General features: G+C 39.3%; 1 protein-coding gene across 8 annotated transcripts in view; it reads right to left on the bottom strand.

The window, feature by feature from the left end:
- Positions 1 to 12,129, bottom strand: part of JADE3 (jade family PHD finger 3) — a 138,039-nt gene that overhangs the window by 73,010 nt on the left and 52,900 nt on the right. The gene's annotated exons all lie outside the window — the stretch shown is intronic.

Raw genomic sequence — 12,129 nt, 5'->3', positions numbered from 1 at the left:
AAAATAAATGAAACCTAGCTATCAAACGAAAGAGGAATAATTAAAAGCATATTATCATATTTCATTCAATCACTTAAACATGGTATAAAGGGAAACATTTAGGTTAAAACGTTAAGTGGAAAAAACAGTATAAATATTGGTTTTTATGGAGAGATTACATCTATGAAATAAAATATATGGAAAATAGATGAAGGCCATAAACCAATTTACTAACATTAGTTACATTAGTAAAATTAAAGTTGGATTTTGGGGTGGTAAAAACAGTCTTTCCAATTTTTTCCATTGCCCACATTTTTACAGTACATTTATTATTTGAAAAAAAAAAAACTTCTAAGATTTCAAGGTATCTGTCTCTCATGCCGCCCACAAATGATAACAGCTGACCTGAAACACTGAGATTATAAAAATAGCTGTCGCTGTCATTCAAAATGGACATTAACCAGAGCTGGGAAAAATCCAGAAAAGCATAATACAATCAATTGGATAGAGAAGCCTCCATATTTTTTAAAGTTTATTTATTTTGAAAAAGAGACAGAGACAGAGAGAGAGAGAGAGGGAGGGAGGGAGGGAGAGAGAAAGAGGGAGAGAGAGAGAGAGAGAGAGAGAGAGAGAGAGAGAGAGAGAGGGAGAGAGTGAGGCAGAGAGAGAGGGAAAGAGAGAAACTCAAGCAGGCTCTGTGCTGTCAGCACAGATCCGGACAGGAGGCTCAATCTCACAAATCATGAGATCATGACCTGAGCTGAAATCAAGACCCAGGTGCTTAACCATCTGAGCCACACAGGTGCCCCAAGAGAAGTCTTCATATTATAAAGGTAGTCCAAAAAGCACAAAACTTTGCAATATCTGGAGACATTTTTGGTTGTCATGAGTCAGAAGGGGGGGAGGTGTTACCGGCATCTATGGGGCTAGAGGCCAGGGAGGTTGCTAACCATCCAACAACCCACAGGATAGTCTCTTATAATGCACAGATGTATCTGGCCCAAACTGTCAATACTGCCAAAGTTGAGAAATCTTGCTCTAAAAGGATGAAGCAAAAATAGATAAGACTCAAGAAGGGTCTTATCCTTAGAAACGACTGGCTTGAGTTCATTCACCCTATCACAGAATAAAAGTAACAAAGGGGCACTCTTTGAAACCTAAAGGCAATTTTTATCAAAAAGAAAGCAGGACTTTGAGCAATGCTTAGGGAACTTCGAGAACTCACCAGTTCAAGAAGTGGAACAGAATGAAAATGTAAACAGGTTCAAGAAGGACTGAGATAAAATCAAGGAGGATAAATCCATGATGGTATTTGGAAGTAATCCTTAAGTAAAGAAACATCTGAAAGTCCAGCTCCCTTAGGCTTTCAGGAAAATATCCTTTAGAGCCATTAACAGAGACAGACATCTGAGTTAGGTCACTGGTCAGACCAGAGCAGAACACTTCTTGCATCCTTTAGGGTCAAGTCCTGCCCATGTGGGCAAAGAACCTCCTAAACTGTTCCTTAAACAGAAATTAGGAATGTCATTAATGTGTTTCTTGAGCTGATTAGCTCTGCTTTAGGGTAAACTAAATACTAACCTCCAGGCTGAGGCCATTTGAGTCTACTGCCTATGGTTTAATTCAGAATTCACCCCTCTCTACGAAACGATTCAATCCACTGCTGCTTCAGTGTTGTGGAAACAAAACTTCCCTTCAAGTCTGTTCACCTCGCATATCTTTCTCCTCTGCCACATTTCAGTAGTCCAGTGACTACAGCCGTATCTATCTAGAGACTGAGTAAACAAAATATAATCAGAAGAAAAAAAGAACATAGCCTACATATTTTACTGCTTCTCCTCATCCCCAACAAATCTTTGTCTTTAAAAAAGAGATACCAAAAGTTGGAGCACATGAACTTTTCTGTACTTTCTTAAAGACCGTCTTCATCTCAGTCATTTGTCATTTTAAAGCTTGTTTCTTAAAAATCAAGACACATCATGTGCCTCATGAATTCCCTGTGACCAGATGAGGAGGCTGGAGGTCAATCAACTCTTTTCCAAAGTCTCCAAAATGCATGAGAGAAAAAAGAGGAAGAAAATATGAATTTACCTAGGTAGGTTCCTGCCACTCAGAGAAGTATTTCCATTGTCAGCCACAAGTTATCTCTATTACCAGGAAGCAGGCTTACCCTCTTCACTTTTTTTAAGTGTTTATTTATTTATTTATTTATTTTGGGTGGGGGAGGGATAGAGAGAGAGGGAGAGACAGAATTCAAGCAGGCTCTACACGGTCAGCACAGCACCCGATGCAGGGCTCAATCTCGTGAACCATGAGACCATGACCTGAGCCGAAACCAAGAGTCAGATGCTTAACCTGACCCACCCAGGCGCCCCTTACTCTCTTTAATATACAGACTTGTTAACAAATTGTTTGGGAATTTCAAGCCTCCTGAGTAGAAACCATCTTGCATGGAAAGGCCAGGCTGGGAAGTGAGTTTAAATCAGGGTTCAGTAAACTTTTTCTGGAAAGGACCAGCTAGCAAATATTTTAGAGTTTATGGACCATATGGTCTCTGTTGCAACTACTTAAATCTGCTATTGTAGCATGAAAGCAGTCACAGACAGCACATAAACAAATGAACATGGCTCTGTTCCAATAAAACTTTATAATACTGAAATTTGAATTTCATATAATTTTCACATCATGAAATATTATTCTTCATTTTTCAACCATTTAAAAATGTAAAAACCATTCTGAGCTCACAGGCCATACAGAAACAGGTGGCAGGCGAGATTTTGCTCACAGGCCACAGCTCGCCAACCTCTAGTCTAAACTACGAGAAACCTTTATTTTAATGAAAGAAAAGAATATTGAAAATTGGAAGCCTACAACTGAATTATCACTCTCTTAACAGCACCCCCTTCTTCCTAACCTCTCAGCACACTGTTTGGCTGATACAGACCTCACTGGAAGGTTTCAGCCTGGGTGGTCTATTCTGTGATATTATCTTGACAGATTTTAATGGTCCTAGGTCTTTCTAAATTAAAATCTGTTTGATGCCTTTTAAGGGAAAAAAGCCCCAGTTCCAGCAAGTTTTTAAAAATTAGCACTACATGTTCTTTTTAATTTATGTACATATATTCAACAATTTCAACTACCCAAATAAGTAGGTTTGGCATTTTAAGAGTAAAAAGAGATCTATGTACAAAACATGAACCCTTTTGAGATAAAATACCATTTGCAAATAAGACCTCTTAAGAAAAAAGTAAATCGGTAAGAATAGCTTTTACTATGAAATACATAATTCTTTCTCCAGATAGAAACTCAGACAATTTTTAAAAATAGCGGTTTCCAATATGTCTTATCTGCTGCTGTGAGTTGCTTCCACATTGAAATTTTTGTTCACATGTACCCCTAACACATTTATAATATCTATCCAATTTAAAGTGATCATCAGAATTAGGAGGAAAAAAATAACCCTGGTTATATTAAAACCTTGGTTTTAGTAACAATAAAAGGCATATCAGCCTCACATATAAAGTCAAAGAAACAGAAACAATCCCAAACTTACTGAGCAAGTTCAAATCCACTGCACACCAACAGTTCATACTGTGCTACTAAAGAGGGCAGACATTGCAGTGGCCACCAGAACTGAGAAACCAAGTCCTCTGGCTCCCTCAGGGCCAGGGTCACAGGACCAGGTGCACTAGACACATTGTCACAATGGCTTGGATGATCACAGCCGAAAACTGGTAACCAATGACGTGTGACAAACCAACCAGAGAGGGGTTTCGGTGTTAATCCCAAAATCAATCAAGTTGGTTCGGGGTGAAGTGGAGGGGGGAGTGAGGTTAAACTCTCACCTCTGGTTTGAGCAATGCCTATGGCAAAGGAGCAGTCAGACATGCAAACTGACACACAAGGGAAAGAGTCAGTACTGACTTTGAGGGCAACAAAAAGTGAAGGAAAATGAAATACGGAGCTACAAATTTTCCTCAGGAGGAATGAAAGGGACTGCGCCCCAGATGCCAACGCAGGTTAAGCCCCAAGAAAATGTATCTAGCCTCTCAGCAGAGGTTCTCCATCCCCATTACCCACTGGAATCATCTGGGGACCTTGTAAAATTCCCAGTGCCCAAACTGCACCCATTGCCAATTAAGTCAGAATCTCTCAGAGAACCAGCTTTTGGATTCACTGTTTTTCTCTGTTGTTTTTGTTTTCAACTACATTAACGTTTCTTTCCTTTATTATTTCCTTCCTCCAGCCTGCTCTGAGTTTACTTTGCTCTTCTTTTGTTCTATTTTCTTTAGGTTGAAGCTTTGGTTATTCATTTGAGATCTTTCACCTATCCCTCATATAGCATTTAGTGCCATAAATTTCCCACTCAGCGCTTATTTAGCTACATCCTACACGTTTTGATATGCTGTATTTTCATTTTCATTTTCATTCAGGTCAATGTATTTTTTTCTTTTCTTTTAGACTTCCTCTTTTACCCTTGGATTAATGAGAAGTGTGTTATTTAGCTTCCAACTGTTTGGAAACTTTTCTGTAGTCTTCCTGTTTTTGATTTCTAGTTTGACTGCATTATGGTCAATGAATATACCCTGTATAGAACTGATAGAATTCTATGTCAATTAGATCTGGTTGGTTGCTGATGTTATTTCTTCTATATCCTTGCTGATTTTCTGTCTAATGGTTCTATCAGTTACTGAAGGGGGCACTGAAACTCCAAACTCTAATTATGGATTTGTCTTTTTCTCAATCTAGTTCAGTTTTGCCTTATGTACTTTGAAGCTCTGTTATTTGGTGGATACAAATTGAAGGGGGGGTGGTGGCTCACTAGGTTGAGTGTCTCTTGATTTCAGCTCAGGTCATGATTCCAGGGTCATGGGATAGAGCCCTGCATCGGGCTCCACACTAAGTGTGCTTGCTTGAGATTCTCATTCTCTCTCTCCCCCACAAAATAAAAATTTAAAAAGTCCATCTAAGATTGTTGTGTCTTCTGGATGGACTGACTCTTTGAATCATTATGTAGCATCCCTCTTGTCCTTGGTAATTTTCTTTGCTCTGATGTCTAATCTGTCTGAAATTAGTAATGTAGCCACTCCAGCTTTCTTTTGATTGGTGCTTGCACAGTATATCTTTTTGCATCCACTTACTTGTAAATGACCTGTATCATTACATTTAACATGGGATACAGTGAAATGTGTCCACTCCATCTTATCTGGAACAGCAAGTTCGCTCACTCTACTGTTTTTGTAACTCCTCGCATTAAAGTTAGGCATTATCTCAAAATCTCTTGTTTCAAAAAATTATCTCCAAATAAAAAATTAATGATTAAAAAAAGGAAATACATGATAAAAGGGCATCTTATGTTCCTCCCATATCTGGAGAGTATTAAATTAAGAAGGACTTGTGAGACTTTCACTTACTGCATTCTCCTAAAAGAAGGAAAGAAATGGGCTAAGAAAATAGGTAAAATTTACAGGCCTGAGTGTAACTGGGAGGCTGACTACCTATCTGCGGGCCAGTTGGTAACAAGGAAAATCAGTTGGTTAACAAGAATGTAACTATTTTTCATTAAAAGATCAATATTCACCACACCTGGTGCTCCTGGTATTTCTTTGTGGATAGGAGCGGTTTTTCCTGCATTTTCTAGTTTCCCTGTCTGGGTTTTAGTTATTTTACTACTTACCGACATTTTCAAAAGGTTAAGAGAGGGAATTTAAAATGTATATATAACTTGAGAAGGAATAAAACTCTCATTAATTAGTTACACCACTTGTTAGTTCTGTAAAAGAAATGATGAGTGAGAAAGCTGGAAAGTACTGACTAAAATGTGGCTTTCTGAGAATTAGTTGTGTTCAGTCATTTATGTCATTCATGCTTCAGTGCCCCAGGAAGCCAGATTTGGATACAGGTAAGTAGTCATTTGAGACAAAACTGCAAAAGGTTACCCCTGAACTGTTTTAAATGCTAACCAAAGAGATCACTAAACAATCTAAGATAAGGATTAGAGAGCATAGCTGGAAACTAATTATCTCCTCTTGGCCCTAGCAAATTAAACTTCTGTGTAAACTAAAAGCACTCATATAGGAATATGAATCACAGGGAAAAGGAAACAGGTTTTTCTTCTCTATCCATTTCTCCTACCATCTCAGTGCTATTTCGATCATTCCAAGTAACTGTTTTTATAAAGCGATGGACAGATAGAAAAATAAACTCTCAAAAATTAAAAAAAAAAACTCAATTGTTGCTGTTGTGTGGAAAGTGACTACCCTTCTCAAAAACATCTGTGAGCCCAGGCTGTGGTTGGTTGTCATGACGATGAAACTTCCCTGGACACTAAGACTCAATATTTTCTTATCTGAAAATCTGCAGTTTAATTTCATCCTTCAAGATCAAAGGCACATAAATTGACTTGGTCCATTGATCTGATGAATCTACGGAAAGCTGCCAGGCAAGACAAGTCCACGGAATAACTCATTAGTTGATAATGTTTAAAACAACTTTGGAAAAACTGTTGAGAACTGAACAGAGGCTAAAATACCCAATGTCAGTCACCAATCTATCTTTCTACACAGCTCACCAGAAAAGACCTAACCTCTGCTTGACCACTCAGTGAGGGAGCTCACTATCTCAAGGCAATCATTCCAATTTTTAGACAGCTCTAAATGAAGAAATAACTTTCTACGAACAGAAAAAAAATCTGCCTTTTAAATTCCTAATTTAATTCTGCCTTTATACTAGGATTTATACCTGTTAACAGGTTCAAATCTCTCCCTACCTTTAACCCCAAACTCTCTCCTGACCCTACATCATTTTTCTCTACTTAACACCTAATTCCTTTCTTTCCCTTATCTTGCAAACTCCTCAAAATGTAGTCTATGTTCTCTCTTCCCCTCCCTGCTTTCAGTCACTCCTCAACAGGCTTCGACCACACCACCGTTCTTGAAAAAGTCACCAGTCTGAGCATATTTCTCCACCCTTGTCTCTAAGTCCCTGTATGCTGAATTTGACATACTGATCACTCCCTCCCTCCTTCCCACCATCCCTCTTGAAACAACTGCCTTGGTTTCCAAAGGGTTTTTTTCCAGATTCCCTATGTTGCTCCCTAATATCCTTTTCTTCCTCTGTCTTATAAGTGATGATGCTTTCCCAAAGTGCCCTACACTACACACATGCTTATGGCACCAAGGAAGGAAACAAAGCAAAAAAGAGGGAGGGGAAGAGGGAGAAGAAAAAAAAAGAACAAGTCCAAAACCCCCTGTCAACCATACATATCAACCTGGAAGATGATCAACACTAAGGTCTCCATTGGTACCCTCCTTTATGTGGTCACAAAATCTAGAAAAGTCTCCTAATTCTTTCCTTTCTCTCACCTTGGATCAGTCATCAAATCTTGCCAAGTTAAACTCTGAAGTAATCTTCTAAATCAATATTCCCCTTTTAACCTTCATTTTCCTAGTTTGGGACCTAACCACCTCCTAAAACCAAGACTATGATAGGAGCTTCCTAACTTACTGGTTTCACCTTCCACCCAACTGCCAAATATTATCTGAAACATAAATTAGACTATGTCCCTTCACTGCTGAGAGACTTCAATGGCTTCCCTTTGCTCTCAGATATTTTTTTAAAAAATTATTTATTTTGAGAGAGAATACAGTCATACTCATTCACTTATGCTTTCCAGTTATCAACTGCTATGTAACAAACCAGGGTGTCTGGGTGGCTCAGTCAGTTAAGTGTCTGACTCTTGATCTCTGCTCAGGTAGTGATCTCAAGGTTCATGAGTTTGAGCCCCGCACTGGGCAGCACGGCGCCTGCTGGGATTCTCTCTCCCTCTCTCTGCTCCACCCCACTCAAAATAAATAAATAAATAAATAAATACATACATACATACATAAGCAAGCTTTAAAAATTAAAAACAAAACCACTGCAAAACAGAATGGCATAAATTCATCTCAGGAATTCCGTGGGTCAGGAATTCAGATAAGGCATGACAGGAATGGCTTTTTTCCTGTTCCAAGATGTCTGGAACCCTCAGCTGGGAAGACAAACAGCTGGAATCATCTGGAGGCTTATCTGGCACCTTTGACAGGGATGACTGGGCTCAGCAGACACCATCTCCAGCATATGCCCACATAAGGCCTCTCCAGCAGAGGTGGCTTGAGGGTAGTCAGACTACTTACATGGAGCTCAGGGGTTCCAGCATGAATATTCTAATGAAGAAAGGCAGAAGCTGCATTGCCTTTTATGACATAGCCTCAGAAGCCACATACTCTATTCTACTGGTTGAAGCAGTCACAAGCCAACCCAGATCTAACTGGAAGGAGACACAGGCCCTGCCTCCTGATGAGAGTAGTGTCAAAAAATCTGCAGCTATGTTTTAAACCTGCGTTTATGGTCTTCATATCATTTAGTAGCAAGGATCCAGAATTAATGACTGACTTAAAGTGTGACAAGCACACGTATCAGAGCAACCAAGTTTCAAAAAAAAAAAAAATTCAGCTTCACAAAAGGACTGTCATCAAGGCCCTGACTTGTGAACAATTTTAATACTTTTCTATTTGTTTCTGATCAGCCTTTAACTCCGAACATACTGAACATACAGAACATAGGAGTTTTTAAAATTTTTTTTCAGAACGCGTGAGTTTTTAAATGTTACAGAAGTAACTGAAGCTTTTAAGAAGAGTAATCTGCACTTGTGTCATAAATAGCAAAAATGGTTCCAATTCTCCACCCTTTTCGTTATTTATGCCCTTTCAAGGTGACTCTGAAGCTCCTTCCCACTCCTTGAGTCTAGACTGGCTTTGTGACTTGCTTACAGCAACAGAATACAGCAGAGGTGAGGGAGTGCCAGCTCTAGGCCTCGGCCACAGGAGGCACGGCTACTTCTACTCAGTTTTAGAAACCCGCCCAGCTACCACGAAAACAAGCCTAGGCTAGCTTGCCGGCGGGAGGAGAGATGTAAAACCCAGTATTCCTACCCGCTACCACTGCCCCAGCGGACCAGCCAACCTCAAAAGCAGAGCTCCCTGCTGACCTGTAGTTAATGCAGGCATCAGGGAGACCAGCTAAGAACAGCAGAACCACTCGGCTGAACCCAGCTCTAATAGCCGACTCTTAGAATAATGAACCAAATGATTACTACTTTGAGCCACCAACTTTTGAAGTGGCTAGATACACAGCAATAGTTAACTGATAGAATTTTAGAAGGCAGTTTTTAATGACTAACTATAAAATGGAAATGCCATCACACACTTCAGACTCACTACATTGAATGACCTCGGACAACGAATGATTCTCCAAAGCAGGAACTACTGCCAGGCTCCACTGAGAAGGGCACTCAAACTAATGCCACGATCCCAGGGGTCAGACACCTGACCCCAGAGAAGAAATCTGTAATAGCAGCCATATAAATAGCAAACATCACTCCATCTGCAGTCTTTCATCTTACCTGATGCCAAGGCAGCCATAAGGTGCCCCCTCAGGCCAGAGGGAAGTGGCACGTGCAACCAGCAGTTAGCCAGTTAACTAGAATGTCAGAACAACACATCCCACACCCCTAATACTTTACCTGAAGAGAACTTAACATTGCCATTAGAATGCCTGTTCCTTTTAGCTATAATCCCCATCCTCTTTATTGGCCCCAGTGTTACCCTTTGGTGCTCTCCAGTAAAGGCAGGGCAGATACCAATTCAAAAGATTAATTATACTCCGGTAACTACACACACACACACACACACACACACACACACACACACACACACCAGAATTCACACATCCAATTACAGGTTAACTTCCAAGAGACCCTCTGAGGCAGCAAATATTTGTTCCAACAATGCAATTTCTCAAAATACTTAGGACATTTTTTGCTTGGGTTTGCTTTCTGTTCCTTTGACATATCATATTCCTTTGACTAAGGTCAATGGAAGCAAATTTTTTCCTTTGAAGATGAATTTAAGTTTTGGACACAATCACATGTCATTCAAAGTCCATGCAAGTGAACACGCAACTCAGGTGTGTAAAACCAGTTTTAGTCACTAACAAGTTGGGAAAAGAAACTGCAAGGTTGATTTATAATTCCAATTCTACAGTTACTGGCTGGCAGGTTAAAAATCTAAAAGTACAAAAACCCTTCAATGGCTCCCTGCTGCTTATAGCACAAATTTCATACTCCTAGGCCTAGTATCGAAGGCCCTCCACAGTGTGGCCACAGCTCACCTTTCCAGTCTTATTTTCCTTGTGCAGTCTCTTTGCTAGGGAAGCTAAACCCCTCACTGCTCCCCACTCACAAGTCCTGGTGCTTTCTTGCATCCATACATCTGTTCACACTCTTCCCCTGAACCGCCCTCTATATCCATGTCATCTGTCTCTAGACGTGATACATTGCCCAACACTGTACGTGACTCAAATAAATATTTATTCAATGAATCAATTCCTTGGATGGCTTATAAAATGGCTCTGAAGGTAATTCCACAAAGGAGAGCTCCAAAGACATTCTAAGCAAGGGGATAAGTAACTAGCCTTCAACATGTATTTTGAGGATGAAGTAGGAAACACTGGAACAGCAACTGATTTGTAGTCATGCCTAATGACTGCCTAAGAAGGCCTACTCAATCAGGTACTGAGCCAGAAATGAACTAAAAATTCCAGGCTACTCTAGTCTACCTAGACCATCGATCGCTGTGTTACTGTATTTAAGATGGCAGGCCTTGGAGTTCTGGATTTCTGGGATTCTCTCTCAAGATATCCAAGTTAAAAACAAACATTACTTCTAGATATATATACCTAGAACTGAAATTGCTGTATCATTTACTAGTTCTATTTTTAGGGTTTTTTTTTTTTATAATCTCCATACTGTTTTCCATAGCAGCAGCATCATTTTACATTCCTACCAACAGTGTAACAAGGGTTCTAATTTCTCCACTTCCTTGCCAACACTTATATTTTAAAAAGAAACATAACAGCTGTTGTCCTAACAAATGTGAGATGATATCTCATTATGGTTTTGATTTGCATTTCCCTGATGATTAGTGATGTTGAGCACCTTTTCATATACCTGTTGGCCATATATATGCAAAAGAACTGAAGTCAGGATCTTGAAGAGGTACCTGCCCACCCATGCAGCATAATCTACAAGAGTCAAGACACGGAAACAACCCAAATGTCTATCGACAGATGAATGGATACAGAAAATGTGGCATATACATAAAATGGAATATTATTTGGCCTTTAAAAAGAGGGGAATCCTACCATTTGTGACAAGGATGACCCTGGAGGACATTATGCTAAGTGAAATAAGCCAGTCACAGAAGGACAAATACTACCTGATTCCACTTATATGGGGTATCTACAATAGTCAAACTCATAGAAACAAGAGAGTAGAGTGACGGTTGCTAGGGGCTGGGAGGAGAGGGGAATGGGGAATTGTTGTCCAATGAGTATAGAGTTATACAAGATGAAGAAGTTCTAGAGACCTGCTGTACAACATAGTGTCTATTAACAATACTGTACTATACACCCCAAAATTTAAGAGGGTAGATCTCATTAAGTATTATAACACAGAAAGAACAAGGGAAAAAAAAGAACAAGGAAACTTTTGGAGATGATGGATATGCCTATTACCTTGACTGCGGTGATGGTTTCACAAGTATATGCGTATGTCCGAACTCATCAAATTGTATACACTGAATATATGCAGTTTTTGTGCATCAATTATACCATAGTAGAATTGCTAAAAAACACTAGTTTGATAGGTAATGGATATGTCACAAGTTATTATAAAGATAAAGACTCTTTAAGAATTTATGAGATCCTTTCCCCTCTGATGAAATTAAGCCTAATGCAATAATAAACTGAAAATATTTTCAAATCATTCGTGTGGTAAAATTAGTTTATATTTGGTTGAACCACACGAAATTGCCATTGTTGTAGGTCAAAATGTTTTGAGTATCAACAATGTCATATCGTTCAACCTAATACTCCAGAATTTTGCTCATGAACAAAAATATGTAAGAAAAGATGCCCTCCTTTGCCTTCAAAGCCCTCACACACACCGGAGAATCTCAATTCTTATGGACTTTTGAGGACTTATAATAAAGAAAGAAATACACAGAGCCCTGTCTATACATTATTTCTTAGTTCAAAACACCTAGTTTCCTT

This window comes from Neofelis nebulosa, chromosome X (assembly GCF_028018385.1).
Source record: "Neofelis nebulosa isolate mNeoNeb1 chromosome X, mNeoNeb1.pri, whole genome shotgun sequence".
NCBI lineage: Eukaryota > Metazoa > Chordata > Mammalia > Carnivora > Felidae > Neofelis > Neofelis nebulosa.
Note: the sequence above shows the minus strand (reverse complement) of the source record. Positions and strands in the feature narration are given on the sequence as shown.